Source organism: Triturus cristatus, chromosome 2_1 (assembly GCF_964204655.1).
Source record: "Triturus cristatus chromosome 2_1, aTriCri1.1, whole genome shotgun sequence".
Classification (NCBI taxonomy): Eukaryota; Metazoa; Chordata; class Amphibia; order Caudata; family Salamandridae; genus Triturus; species Triturus cristatus.
Genome location: NC_140581.1, coordinates 311,260,501 through 311,275,760, shown reverse-complemented (window position 1 = coordinate 311,275,760; position 15,260 = coordinate 311,260,501).

Below are 15,260 nucleotides of genomic sequence, written 5' to 3'. Positions count from 1 at the left end.
TATGGCACTGTGTCCACATCTGTGTCACTGTGGTTCAGCCCCCCTCCTGTGTTGTGTAGTTGCCTGGGGATACTGAGACACACACACACACATGTTGTGTCAGATGTGCAGTGTGAGGTTGCCTGTTTGTGTTTGTGCATCTGCATCAGTGCATTGGTATTGCTGTTGTGGGCCATTGTCTGGATGCTGTTTCTGTGATTTTCCCTGCTGTCCCTGTGAGTCATATCACATCATTCTGCACATTCATCCTGGTTGTTAGGTGCCATTGCTGGCATGGAATGGGAGTTTGTGACCTGACACCTGCAGTCTACACAGGTTGTTTTGATTAGTGTGTCTATTTTCAAGATGTGTGTATGCTTTGTAATGGTCATTTCTGCTCTTGTCTGTATGCATTGTCAGCCCCCATGTGTGGTGCTTGTCTGCACATGGCCGGGAGTATGTTTTGTTTTCACTGCACTGTTAGCCTCACCACATCTCTAGGGGTATGGGACACAACCACTAGTTTGCCCGAAAAGTGTTTCATGTGTTGGGAACAGGAATCATACATGCTGTTTGGCATTTGCAGCTTTGACCATGATGACACTTACCTTTTGGTCACTGTGATGAGGGGGGGTTTAGACCCCATCACCACAATGCTCGACATTTGCTGCAGTTTGGAACCCCACACTTAACTTTTGTTCTACACAGTGAGGGGGTGTTATTTTTACATTGACACAGTGCTATAGTGATGCTTGCCTTGTGTAGGCCACACTCATTTGTTGGTCACACATGTACTGTTAGTTACATTGTATTTTCAAAGTCATAATCACTGTTGTGGGAATTTGTGACAAACTACACACTGTTGTCATGATGTTAGGGGGGATGTATTTTACTGACATACCTAATGGAGTATGATGGATGTGTGGCGCATCACCCATGCTATGGGTGGGGGTGGCAGGGGTGATGGGCAACTGGTCCCCTATGAGTGGGGGTGGCAGGGGTGATGGGCAACATAAACCCTATGGGTGGGGGTGGCAGGGGTGATGGGCAAAAGGTCCCCTATGTGTGGGGGTGGCAGGGATGATGGGCAACATAAGCCCTATGGGTGGGGGTGGCAGGGGTGATGGGCAACAGGTCCCCTATGTGTGGGGGTGGTAGGGGTGATGGGCAACGGGTCCCCTATGAATGGGGGTGGCAGGGGTGATGGGCAACATAAGCCCTATGGGTGGGGGTGGCAGGGGTGATGGGCAACAGGTCCCCTATGAGTGGGGGTGGCAGGGGTGATGGGCAACATAAGCCCTATGTGTGGGGGTGGCAGGGGTGATAGGCAACAGGTTACCTATGTGTGAGGCTGGCAGGGGTGATGGGCAACAGGTCCCCTATGAGTGGGGGTGGCGGGGTGATGGGCAACATAAGCCCTATGGGTGGGGGTGGCAGGGGTGATGGGCAACCGGTCCCCTATGTGTGGGGGTGGCAGCGGTGATGGGCAACAGGTCCCCTATGAATGGGGGTGGCAGGGGTGATGGGCAACATAGGCCCTATGGGTGGGGGTGGCAGGGGTGATGGGCAACAGGTCCCCTATGAGCGGGGGTGGCAGGGGTGATGGGCAACATAAGCCCTATGGGTGGGGGTGGCAGGGCGATGGGCAACAGGTCCCCTATGTGTGGGGGTTGCAGGGGTGATGGGCAACATGTCCCCTATGAGTGGGGGTGGCAGGGGTGATGGGCAACATAAGCCCTATGTGTGGGGGTGGCAGGGGTGATAGGCAACAGGTTACCTATGTGTGAGGCTGGCAGAGGTGATGGGCAACAGGTCCCCTATGAGTGGGGGTGGCAGGGGTGATGGACAACATAAGCCCTATGGGTGGGGGTAGCAGGGGTGATGGGCAACAGGTCCCCTATGGGGCGGTAGTGGTGATGGGCAACAGGTTCACTATGTGTGGGGGTGGCAGGGGTGATGGGCAACAGGTCCCCTATGGGTGGGGGTGGCAGTAGTGATGGGCAACAGGTCCCCTATGAGTGGGGGTGGCAGGGGTGATGGGCAACATAAGCCCTATGGGTGGGGGTTGCAGGGGTGATGGGCAACAGGTCCCCTATGGGTGGGGGTGGCAGTAGTGATGGGCAACAGGTCCCCTATGAATGGGGGCGGCAGGGGTAATGGGCAACATAAGCCCTATGGGTGGGTGTGGCAGGGGTGATGGGCAACAGGTCCCCTGTGTGTGGGGGCGGCAGGGGTGATGGGCAACAGGTCCCCTATGGGTGGGGGTGGCAGTAGTGATGGGCAACAGGTCTCCTATCCGTGGGGGTGGCAGGGGTGATGGGCAACATAAGCCCTATGGGTGGGGGTGGCAGGGGTGATGGGCAACAGGTCCCCTATGTGTAGGGGTGGCAGGGGTGATGGGCAACATAAGCCCTATGGGTGGGGGTGGCAGTAGTGATGGGCAACATAAGCCCTATGGGTGGGGGTGGCAGGGGTGATGGGCAACAGGTCCCCTATGGGTGGGGGTGGCAGTAGTGATGGGCAACATAAGCCCTATGGGTGGGGGTGGCAGGGGTGATGGGCAACAGGTCACCTATGGGTGGGGGTGGCAGTAGTGATGGGCAACAGGTCCCCTATGGGTGGGGGTGGCAGGGGTGATGGGCAAAAGGTCCCCTATGTGTGGGGGTGGCAGGGATGATGGGCAACATAAGCCCTATGGGTGGGGGTGGCAGGGGTGATGGGCAACAGGTCCCCTATGTGTGGGGGTGGTAGGGGTGATGGGCAACAGGTCCCCTATGAATGGGGGTGGCAGAGGTGATGGGCAACATAAGCCCTATGGGTGGGGGTGGCAAGGGTGATGGGCAACATGTCCCCTATGAGTGGGGGTGGCAGGGGTGATGGGCAACATAAGCCCTATGGGTGGGGGTGGCAGGGCGATGGGCAACAGGTCCCCTATGTGTGGGGGTTGCAGGGGTGATGGGCAACATGTCCCCTATGAGTGGGGGTGGCAGGGGTGATGGGCAACATAAGCCCTATGTGTGGGGGTGGCAGGGGTGATAGGCAACAGGTTACCTATGTGTGAGGCTGGCAGGGGTGATGGGCAACAGGTCCCCTATGAGTGGGGGTGGCAGGGGTGATGGGCAACATAAGCCCTATGGGTGGGGGTGGCAGGGGTGATGGGCAACAGGTCCCCTATGTGTGGGGGTGGCAGGGGTGATGGGCAACAGGTCTCCTATCCGTGGGGGTGGCAGGGGTGATGGGCAACATAAGCCCTATGGGTGGGGGTGGCAGGGGTGATGGGCAACAGGTCCCCTATGTGTAGGGGTGGCAGGGGTGATGGGCAACATAAGCCCTATGGGTGGGGGTGGCAGTAGTGATGGGCAACATAAGCCCTATGGGTGGGGGTGGCAGGGGTGATGGGCAACAGGTCCCCTATGGGTGGGGGTGGCAGTAGTGATGGGCAACATAAGCCCTATGGGTGGGGGTGGCAGGGGTGATGGGCAACAGGTCACCTATGGGTGGGGGTGGCAGTAGTGATGGGCAACACGTCCCCTATGGGTGGGGGTGGCAGGGGTGATGGGCAAAAGGTCCCCTATGTGTGGGGGTGGCAGGGATGATGGGCAACATAAGCCCTATGGGTGGGGGTGGCAGGGGTGATGGGCAACAGGTCCCCTATGTGTGGGGGTGGTAGGGGTGATGGGCAACAGGTCCCCTATGAATGGGGGTGGCAGGGGTGATGGGCAACATAAGCCCTATGGGTGGGGGTGGCAGGGGTGATGGGCAACAGGTCCCCTATGAGTGGGGGTGGCAGGGGTGATGGGCAACATAAGCCCTATGGGTGCGGGTGGCAGGGCGATGGGCAACAGGTCCCCTATGTGTGGGGGTTGCAGGGGTGATGGGCAACATGTCCCCTATGAGTGGGGGTGGCAGGGGTGATGGGCAACATAAGCCCTATGTGTGGGGGTGGCAGGGGTGATAGGCAACAGGTTACCTATGTGTGAGGCTGGCAGGGGTGATGGGCAACAGGTCCCCTATGAGTGGGGGTGGCAGGGGTGATGGGCAACATAAGCCCTATGGGTGGGGGTGGCAGGGGTGATGGGCAACAGGTCCCCTATGTGTGGGGGTGGCAGGGGCGATGGGCAACAGGTCCCCTATGAATGGGGGTGGCAGGGGTGATGGGCAACATAAGCCCTATGGGTGGGGGTGGTAGGGGTGATGGGCAACAGGTCCCCTATGAGTGGGGATGGCAGGGGTGATGGGCAACATAAGCCCTATGGGTGGGGGTGGCAGGGCGATGGGCAACAGGTCCCCTATGTGTGGGGGTTGCAGGGGTGATGGGCAACATGTCCCCTATGAGTGGGGGTGGCAGGGGTGATGGGCAACATAAGCCCAATGTGTGGGGGTGGCAGGGGTGATAGGCAACAGGTTACCTATGTGTGAGGCTGGCAGGGGTGATGGGCAACAGATCCCCTATGAGTGGGGGTGGCAGGGGTGATGGACAACATAAGCCCTATGGGTGGGGGTAGCAGGGGTGATGGGCAACAGGTCCCCTATGGGGCGGTAGTGGTGATGGGCAACAGGTTCACTATGTGTGGGGGTGGCAGGGGTGATGGGCAACAGGTCCCCTATGGGTGGGGGTGGCAGTAGTGATGGGCAACAGGTCCCCTATGAGTGGGGGTGGCAGGGGTGATGCGCAACATAAGCCCTATGGGTGGGGGTTGCAGGGGTGATGGGCAACAGGTCCCCTATGGGTGGGGGTGGCAGTAGTGATGGGCAACAGGTCCCCTATGAATGAGGGCGGCAGGGGTAATGGGCAACATAAGCCCTATGGGTGGGGGTGGCAGGGATGATGGGCAACAGGTCCCCTGTGTGTGGGGGTGGCAGGGGTGATGGGCAACAGGTCCCCTATGGGTGGGGGTGGCAGTAGTGATGGGCAACAGGTCTCCTATCCGTGGGGGTGGCAGGGGTGATGGGCAACATAAGCCCTATGGGTGGGGGTGGCAGGGGTGATGGGCAACAGGTCCCCTATGTGTAGGGGTGGCAGGGGTGATGGGCAACATAAGCCCTATGGGTGGGGGTGGCAGTAGTGATGGGCAACATAAGCCCTATGGGTGGGGGTGGCAGAGGTGATGGGCAACAGGTCCCCTATGGGTGGGGGTGGCAGTAGTGATGGGCAACATAAGCCCTATGGGTGGGGGTGGCAGGGGTGATGGGCAACAGGTCACCTATGGGTGGGGGTGGCAGTAGTGATGGGCAACAGGTCCCCTATGAGTGGGGGTGGCAGGGGTGATGGGCAACATAAGCCCTATGGGTGGGGGTGGCAGTAGTGATGGGCAACATAAGCCCTATGGGTGGGGGTGGCAGTAGTGATGGGCAACATAAGCCCTACGGTTGGGGGTGGCAGGGGTGATGGGCAACAGGTCCCCTATGAGTGGGGGTGGCAGTAGTAATGGGTAACAGGTCCACCATGAATGGGGGTGGCAGGGGTGATGGGCAACGTAAGCTCTATGGGTGGGGGTGGCAGGAGTGCTGGGCAACAGGTCCCCAATGGGGGGGTAGTGGTGCTGGCCATACAACCCCTATGGTGGCCTGTTGTTAGCGATCAGGATGTGGATCCCCTGTGTGTGTGTGCCATTTTGTGGGTATGTGTCGTTTGTTTGTGTGGTGGGTGTCTGACTTACCGTCTGTGCCGTCCGCGTCTGTTCCTGATCTGGTCTTAGATGTAGAGTACTGGTATGACCTGCGCGATGGGATTCATGATGTGTTTGTCTCGTACACGCTGCTTGTTGCTCCATCTCGTACACGTTGCAAGCTGGTCCGTCTCGTAGCCGTGGATTGCATTGTGGCGCGAATCGTAGCTGATATGCTTCTTTTCCGGATGCTGTGACGTGCCGTATGTGGCGAGCCGTCTGGCTCGTAGGAAGTACGCATCGTACTTGTCAGGGCGAAAACTGCTATGGATACTGCTTCTGGGTGACTCGGTTCGGCGTTCGGAGTTACGGCTCGGACGGAGAATGAAGCTTGAATCACAGCCTACATGTCGGTCGGGTTTTTGGCAGTTATGTGCATCGTACCGCATCAACAGGACGGACCGGCTACGGGTACGTGTCGGTCGCACAGTAAGGCTACGGACAGCTCTCGGAGAGCTGTCCGACACGGATCGGAATCAAGTCCATAGTTGTCAAAAAGCATGATCCAGTAAAATTGATAAAAATTAATTCTGAATCCCCAATCAAATAATGCCGGAATAAAACTAAATGAACCATCTATTGTCAGAAAGTAAAATAATAAAAGCTAATCTCTAAAAACATGGCTCATGTCTAAAATACTACTCATGAAATGTAGTATAATAATTAGATAAAACATCCTATTTCAATGCTTTCAATTTAATACGCCATATTGAGGACAAAGAACGTGCGATTGCAAAAACAACACACTCATTTGTATTAGTTTTGCATAATCTTAGCGCAGTATGGCGGTCACAAAGGACAAAAGATCGGCAAAGAGGGATAATCCAAAATGCCTGTTGCTTTGCATAAGCCGTGCAGAAAAATAGGACATACTCCTCATTCTCAATTGCTTGACAACGCATGGGGCATTCATTAGATGTGATTTCTTTTTGTTCCATAAACAAATGATAAAAGCCAAGGGTAAAATCCCCAATGTGAATTATATATAAAGTGCACATGCAGTAGGATTGATTATAAAATTCATATATGATTAAAATTTAGCTACACATTTAACCATCAGTTAAGAATCTGCAAGGGTGTACAAAGAGGCGCTAGATGTCTTAGATCCTAGCACAAAATCCTAATAAGTCGTTTCCAGTTTCTCTCGGGTATAAGGCAGTGGGGTGTGACCAAAAATTATTCAGAACCAGCTTCATTAACCATGTTTCTTTCTATATGAAGTAGCCAAGGGTTCTTCCTAACTAATTGGTCTTCAGCTGTAGGGACCGAGATGCTCATTTGTTCACAGCCTAATCCAGTATTGGATGGGTCTCAAAGCGGCAATGTCAGAAATAGATCTAAGATTCGGATCAAATCTTATTGGGAGAGTAGGGGCACTAGCGGGGAGTCTCAATAGAGTCTTTAAAAAAGCATTTTCAGCTTCCTCAAGAGAAGCAAGATTACCGTAACCTCACAAGTCTGCCTCATAGAGAACTTCTCCACAGACTTGACTCTTGTATATCTCAATAGGGGTGTGACAGCGTAAGTGGATGCCCTAGTATCATATCTGCTCTAAGGACAGTACACTTTTCTGTATCTGGCATCTGTGAGAATCGCTTATTCTCATGCCTAGATAGTCAAATTCATTGACCCTGCCTAATGTCACACCCTCAAGTGTGACCTTTACCTTGGTGTTTCTATGTGCACTAAACACCATATATTTGGTTTTGTTGCTATTAATCTCTAGGCTATGCTCCTTACAAAAAAGATTACATTTTCCGAAGAGAATAGATAGCCCTTTTGCAGATATTGAAAGCAGAAGGGTATCATCTGCAAAAAGAAGACCCAGTATTTTGTGTCCCGCCATTTCGTCGGAATCTTTTTTGCAGTCAAAAATATAGGGAATACAGCCATTTATATATAGGAGAAAAAGAGCAGGGGCCAATATGCACCCTTGTCTGATGCCTCTTTGTATGGGGATATCCTCTTTCAGGTTACCTGCCAGTCCCCACCTAACCCTTGCAAAGTTCCCCGTATTAAGGGGCTTTTATTAAAGTCAGCGTAACCGAGTGAGTAGAAAGGACACTAAACTCAGTCTAAGTTTATAAGGATTTATTGGGGAAAGACAATAAAAGTTGTATAAAGATAATGTACTGTTGTGGCTATACCACCCGGTGAGTGTACTGACTTCGCTCCAACACAAGTCTTCTCCTTTTCGTTAAAGTCCTTTCAATCCTTCTGTCAATCTTTAATTCCATTTTATATTGTTTCAAAGACCCTCAAAGAGAAAATAAATGTAAACATAGCACAGGTCCCGAGTATCTTAACCATCAGTATTTGTTTTCTGACACCAACCCCTGTGTTTCAAGTGACAATTACTTGAAGGGAAAAGAGTGTCTAAAACGGTGCACCAGATAGTTATTCAGACCTCTCTCTCAGTGTTGTATAATTATGGGGTCTGGGAGAGTGCCAAACTCTGGGAAAACCCTTTCACCCATGAAATGAAGAGACTTTTAAACCACCCAGCATAAGCACAAACCTGACAACTTAGTAGTCAATCTGAGCTCACGTATCCTTACCACAGAAGAACAACTGGTACTGGACCGAGGACTAGGTTTTGTTCCTACTAATACTGGTGATCCTTTCCAAATTAGGTGTGAATTAGCGCGTTTTTTTTTAGAAAAATTCGCTTACACTTCTTTTTCAAAAATAAAGAAAGTGATTCTGTAACACCTACAGTTTCGACTTCTATCAATACAGGCCTGAAACCAGCGTCGAGCTTTAACCCTTCCTATCATCTAGTACCTGAACAGGTATTAACTTTTGAGAAAGCGGTAACATATGATGTAGGTACCTTGAGGACTTCTCAAGATAAATCTTACCATAATTTATCTGCAATAGAGAAGAATGTGTTGTCGACTTTATCAAACGACGCCACGATAACTATAAAACCAGCAGATAAAGGGGGCGCAATTGTGATTCAAGACACCGAGGTATACCGACAAGAATGCTTTCGCCAGCTTGGCAATGAGCGTTCATATCGTCGTTTAAAGACAGACCCCACGTCTAGATTGACCGAAGAAATCACGATTTTGATTGACGAAGCGAAGGCAAATGGGTGGATAACTACCAAAGACGCAGAATTTTTGGTGACAAAATATCCAGTCATGCCCCAGTTCTATACTCTCCCTAAAATTAATAAAGTACAGCGACCTCCTCCAGGCCGCCCTATAATTTCAGGGATCGGTTCATTGTTAGAGCCTTTGTCTACTTTCGTTGATTTCTTTCTCAAACCAATGGTTAAAACAATGCCCACGTATCTACAAGATACGAAAGATGTTTTGAGGCTACTATCTGAAACACCGTTTAATCCAGAACTGGACTGTATGATATCATTTGATATCGAATCATTATATACGTCCATCCCTCAGCAAGAAACTCTTGATGCTATTCGAGGGCTACTTGAATGTACGATTGATAACAGAGAAATGCTGACCCCCACATCATTTATTCTAGAGTGTGCCCGTATAGCAATGACTGAGAACTTTTTTAAATTTGAAGAAGATATCTACCTTCAAATCTCGGGTACGTCAATGGGCAGCATTTTTGCTCCGTCGCTAGCGAACCTGTACGTACACCTGTTTGAGCAAGATAATGTTCTTGCCCATACAAACCCATTTAGAGACCAGATATTGCTATGGAAACGATACATAGATGACATCCTTGTTATCTTTAGAGGTACGATCTTGGATATCACAGCTTTTCATGAATGGCTCAACCAGCAGAACGCCTATCTCAGATTCACAGTAGAGTTCAGCAGGGAGAATCTGCCTTTTTTAGACATCGCCATATACCCCTGTGAAGGGTATTTGGGAAGTGACTTATACAAAAAGCCTATGGCCAGGAACTCACTTCTATCTTTTACTAGCCATCACCCGAAAGCTCTACGAGAAAATCTGCCAGTGGGCCAGTTTCTTCGTATACGGAGGAACTGTTCTGAACAACAAAGTTTCCAGAGACATGCAAAAAATCTATCAAGAGACTTGAGAGATCAAGGCTACCCCCAACAGCTGGTAAAAAAAAGCCTGGAAAAGAGCCTCCAATAACAACCGAGAGGCTCTTCTGGAACCACCAACTCACAAACCCCCATTGAGTAGACTCACCTTTGTTCATACTTTCAGCACCTTAACCAACCAGGTGCAAAAAACTATACGCAAACATTGGCGTATTTTAAACATAGGATCAGAGTCCCTTCCTCCTCCACTTTTTTCTTTTAAAATAGGTACCAGCATACGTGACAGCCTGGTACATACCAGATCTAAGAGCGTAACAACTACACCAACCAATACCTTGTGGAACCTACCACCAGTGCAAGGTCACTTCCCCTGTGGCTCTTGCTCAGTATGCCCGCAGACTCAACACACCAAGTGTGTGGACATAGGGACAATGAGACCATGGGTTTTGAATAAACACACTAACTGCAACTCAGACAAGGTCATCTACATTATCACTTGTCCGTGTCACCTGCGTTACGTAGGGATGACTACACATAAAATAAAGCTGCGGATCAGTGAACATAAAAGCACCATTAGGTGCAAAAAGCAGTCCACTAGACTAACGAATCATTTTCTTGATTTCAAACACAAAGCTGAAGATCTGAAATGGCTAGTGCTTGAACAACCCTACATTCCTTCTCACATAAGTGATATCACGCGCTTTCTTTTCAAGAAGGAACAAAGATGGGTTTATAAACTAAAAAGTGACATACAGGGATTGAATGACGAGATACCCTGGGCAGCACTTTAAGTCTCTTGTAGTATAAAAAAAATAATTTTGACATAAGAATTTTTTTTTTTACATATCTTAATGTCAGCACCAAAGAGAATGTATTTTGTAGAGGTACACAAAGAATCAGTTAGTTCATTAACAAACAACTCAGAACTGACTAGGACTATCATTTTAATAAAAATTGAGGGGTCTTCTTTGTAATATTCGGGTTGTTCTAGAGCCAGGCTTATAAGGCAATGACAGATGGACTATAACTCCCAGGATGCCTTAGTATGGTATGGTACTAATAATTGCTTTTTGTGTATATAGGTGTTTACAATAGCTTATAAGTACCTGGCGTTCATCGCGTGCCTCAATTTTTTATGAAAAGGGACTTCCGTTTTGACCTGTGTGAAAAGCGTTTCCTGATTTATTAGCGAGGTCTCTTTCTGTAACAACTACAACTCCCATGAGGCTTTGATACCGGCGCGCTATGCTGATGCGTAAGGTTGGCGCCAAGAAACCGGCTTATTTAAACCATCAACATATACATACCGCCGCCTCCCCTTCCGGCTCGATTAGAAGACCGTGGTACCAATGGACAGGTCAGTCTACAAAGTAGCTCTAAAAACAGGTATTCTGGACCGGGCGCTCTCTATCTATGGACGCGGTGCTAATTCTACATTTGACGTCAACACCAGACGGTGTAAGAGTCAGTGAAGGTCTTGCTATCATATATTTACCAACGAGCTCTTAATTGATAACAGCTAGTAGAGCCCTTGTGAATAAGTGAATATTGAACCATGGGGATACCCCTAGAAGAGTAAACCATTGCTCGATATCATTAATACTAGCTTTTGAATTTTCGCAATTGACGGTCCGTTCCGTCTTTTTTTACTACGTGTGGCGATTATTAACAAAAGGGGCAGTCACTTGGGGCTGCATCATGACAACTTTCCTTTGTTTTGAGGTCGGACAAAAGGTGTGTTTTTGTTCATTAGGATGTAACCTACATACACGTGTGATTTGTTGTAACAAACTCTATACCCGTTTCTGTTTATTCAGAGCGGGGCCTCATTTCCCAGAGCGGATGCCTGGTGAGGAGGAGAGTACGCCCGTACTGTGACGGGTAAGCTTATTGATGTTTTGGAGGAGTTATTTTTAATGTGCATTGCGAATTGCATTATCATGCTAAAAGTTGAGAAAGTACCCTCTAAACATTATCAATGAAGCAGGTGATTGTACTATGACTGGCATCTATTGTCTTTTTATTCTTTACTTTTAGGAAATGGATGGACACTCCTGAAATAACCAGTAAAGAGTGTTGAATGGTTAAGTCCACAACCAAAGTAGGTTGTTTATCTTCCATTTATTGTGTTTTTTTCACGTTGATGTTTTTTCACAATTGGGTTAATACACATTATTACATAGCAGTAGCAAATACTCCTAGGTCCTGACGAAAGCCGGATTTCCACATAATCCATAGGCTGAAACATGTAGACCATTTTTACAACTGGACGTGAGCAGTTATTTTTTCAAAGCAGCTCTTGCACTGGTTTTATTTCATCACTCTAAGAGAACCATTAAAGCTTCATATCTGTTTCAGTAGATGACTTTAATATTCACATTTTTTCACTGCACTGCTTTCTCTCACCACCACTAACGATTACACCACATCTTTGTTTACTATGGTAGATACTATATCCTGAACCGTGAGTATGAGTCTAGTTGCCCGTTAAGCTGTTGCCTTCTTCGATCTTGATGGCACAGCAAGGGCCACTGGATCCCAGATGATGTGGGTGGCTACCCAGGTGGCTGATGGGATTCATTTCCACTAGTAGTGGTACTCACGTGCTTCTTGATTTTTCTCCTAATTTTTCTCCAATTTTATTTTCCAAGTTTGACCATAGGTTTCTATTTTATAGCTATAATACATTTAGAATTAGGGGGTTAGGAACCTAGTGGTCTTTAAATAATTTTCCCCTGGGCCCCTTTTGATGTATCTGGTAGAGTGCGGATATATTCAGTTATTGAGACTTTTAAAACCCCAGCACTTGCCTGCAGCCTGTGGACCTGGATGCTTCTCTCGTGTTCTTCAGGAAGGACCTCAGCTGTCTCTTCGGTGCTCTTCAACGCCACAAGATTCTGGCCCTCATATTCCTTCTCTGGTTCTCTCCTCCATCGTTCCTCCAGACACGGCTCAGTTTTGATCCATTCCCCTTATTTCCATTGGCATCTTCCTCCTCGCTCGACACTCCTGTTTTAATTGGTCCTAGCCGTCATTTTGGGGCGTGAAAGGTGAACTGCTGACCTCAGACGGTTGACAGGGTGGATTACTCGTCCACTTTGGTTTGGTTGACATAGTTCTCGGGCTTCTACAGTATCCCACCTCTAGGACTGGCCGAACGGGCCATTGCGAACAAGTATAAGGGCAAAGGTAATCCAAATTAGATTGAAGAGCACCCACTTGGTGACGGACCTGGAAGGAGAAGGGTCGGATTGGTAAAACCCAGTGGACGATTCATGAATTTGTGTCTTTATTATGAGCTAGTCCAGATTTAGGGAGCATAATTTGTCAATAGTACAAATGACTGTCCAAAAAGGTAATATTGTAGGGACTCCAACAGGAGCGGTTCCCCTGACTGGGAGCCCCCACAAGCTGAGAGACTCATTATTAAATGAAAACTTACCCGCCCTGTCACTCGTTTTTGCTCTATGGGCGGGGCTGCAGCACTTTCGTTGTTGGACGACCAGGACTAGCTGAGGTTATTGAAACCAGACTGTGCATGTCAGATTGGCCGTTGGTTTCACTATGACCATCCTAGCATGCGCAGTTCAGACTTCCAGAGCCAATGCTATGAAGGAGCTGGAACAGCAGAGACAGTCTCATCGGTCTCTGAGGGAGGATTATGCTTTTCTGACCCAGCCAATCCTAGTACTGCTGTTCTGCTGTTTAGTATTATAGGAAGCATGACAGCAGTGCTTAGACTGGCTGGGAAGCTTCCCACTGAAACCAGCATTCATCTTCTTTACAGATAGGCAGAGCGATGCAAAAGGTGTCAAGGTAAGTTAAGGTTTATTTGTTACTTCATTGTTTTAATGGACGTTAAATGCTCTTTTAATGGGCTGTGCCCGATCACCTCTGTATTACGAATTGCATTCTGCAGCTCTGCTGTACTTTAAAATTTAATTCGTATTGCAGAGGTGTTCTGGCATATTCTATTTATAAAGCAATTATGGCTCATTATAAATATATTTCCCATTTATGCCCCCCACCACTTTCAAAGGCCTTTAGCCTCCACTGGACTGCAACGCCCATTTAATAGCCAGGCATTCTTTTTCAATAGTTGCATAATGACACTCTCCAGGTAGAAGCTTCTTACTGATATAAAAAATTGGTCGGAAGAATCCATCGGAGTCTGCTTGAGAAACACTGCACCCAACCCGGTACTTGACACATCCATTTGTACAACACACGGTTTCTTAAAGTCCGGACATTTTAGTATGGGTTCTTTACATAACAAGTCTTTTAGGACATTAAAACTTTATTGATGGATGGATGTCCAATTATTTATGTTTGTAGGGTGTTCTTTCTTCAAGAGATCGGTAAGCAGGGAAGCAATTTCTGAGAAACTGCGAACACATCTCTTATATTACCCCACAAAACCTCAGAATAAACAAATATCTTTCTTTGTAGTTGGTCTCAGTATGGTTTTTATGGCCTCCACTTGCTCCACTTGGGGTTGGATAGAACCGTCATGTATTTGATAACCCAGATATCAAATAGAGTTGGTAGCTAAAATACGTTTTTGGGCTTTGGCAGTAAGTCCCGCTTCAGATAGTGCTATCAATATTGCAACTAGATGTTTCAGATGCTAATTCCAGGAAGGGCCAAAAACAACAATATAATCTAGATAGGCCATTGCATAATCACCATGAGGACATAAGATTATGTTCATTAAGCGTTGGAAGGTTGCTGGAGCACCATGTAGCCTGAAAGAAAGAACCTGATATAATCCCGAGGGGGTTGAAAAGGCTGACTTTTCCTTAGCTATTTCTTTTAATGTTGTGTGCCAACATCCCTTGGTAAGATCTAGAGTAGAGAGGTATTTGGCTTGTCCCAACTTTTCTATTAATTCATCTGCTCTAGGCATGGGATATTTATAGAATTTTGAGACATTATTTACTTGGGGAAAGTCGATACAGATTGGACTTGATCCATCGGGCTTTTGGACAAGGAAAATGGGTGAGCACCAATTACTAATTGAGGGTTCTATTACATAATTTTCTAGCATCTTTAAAATGTCTTCTTCCATTGCCTGTCATCTTGCTTCTGGAATATGATATGAGCATAATCAGACTATTTTTCCTTGTGTCAGGGTTTATATCATGTTGAACTAAGAATGTTTTCCCCGGTTTTGATGAAAAAGCATCCCAAAAGTGCATTTATTTTATTTGTATTTGTTTCACTTGTTCGGGGCTTAAAATATACCCTACTTGTAATATTCCCCCTTCTATGAGATCCCTCCTAAGGAAAGGGAGTGGCATCAAGACGGTGAAAATCAGTGATAAATGATAAGGTGGCCTCAGCTAGTTTTATCGTCATCAGAGGATTCCCATCTCTCTCGTATGTTAATGTGATATAGTTGACCTACTTTGATATATGGGGAACTGTTACCGTGTATGTGACTGGAGTTACTTGATTCTGAATTTGCTAAAGTTCCTGCCATTTCGCTAACAGTTTGTAACAGGATTAAGACTCGTTCAGACTTGGAAGTGGTGAGTATAAATTCTTTGTCGTACTCCAGTTTTTGTTCAAGTTGATTCTTCTCCATATTTAAACGTACTTCCACACATAAATTGTTT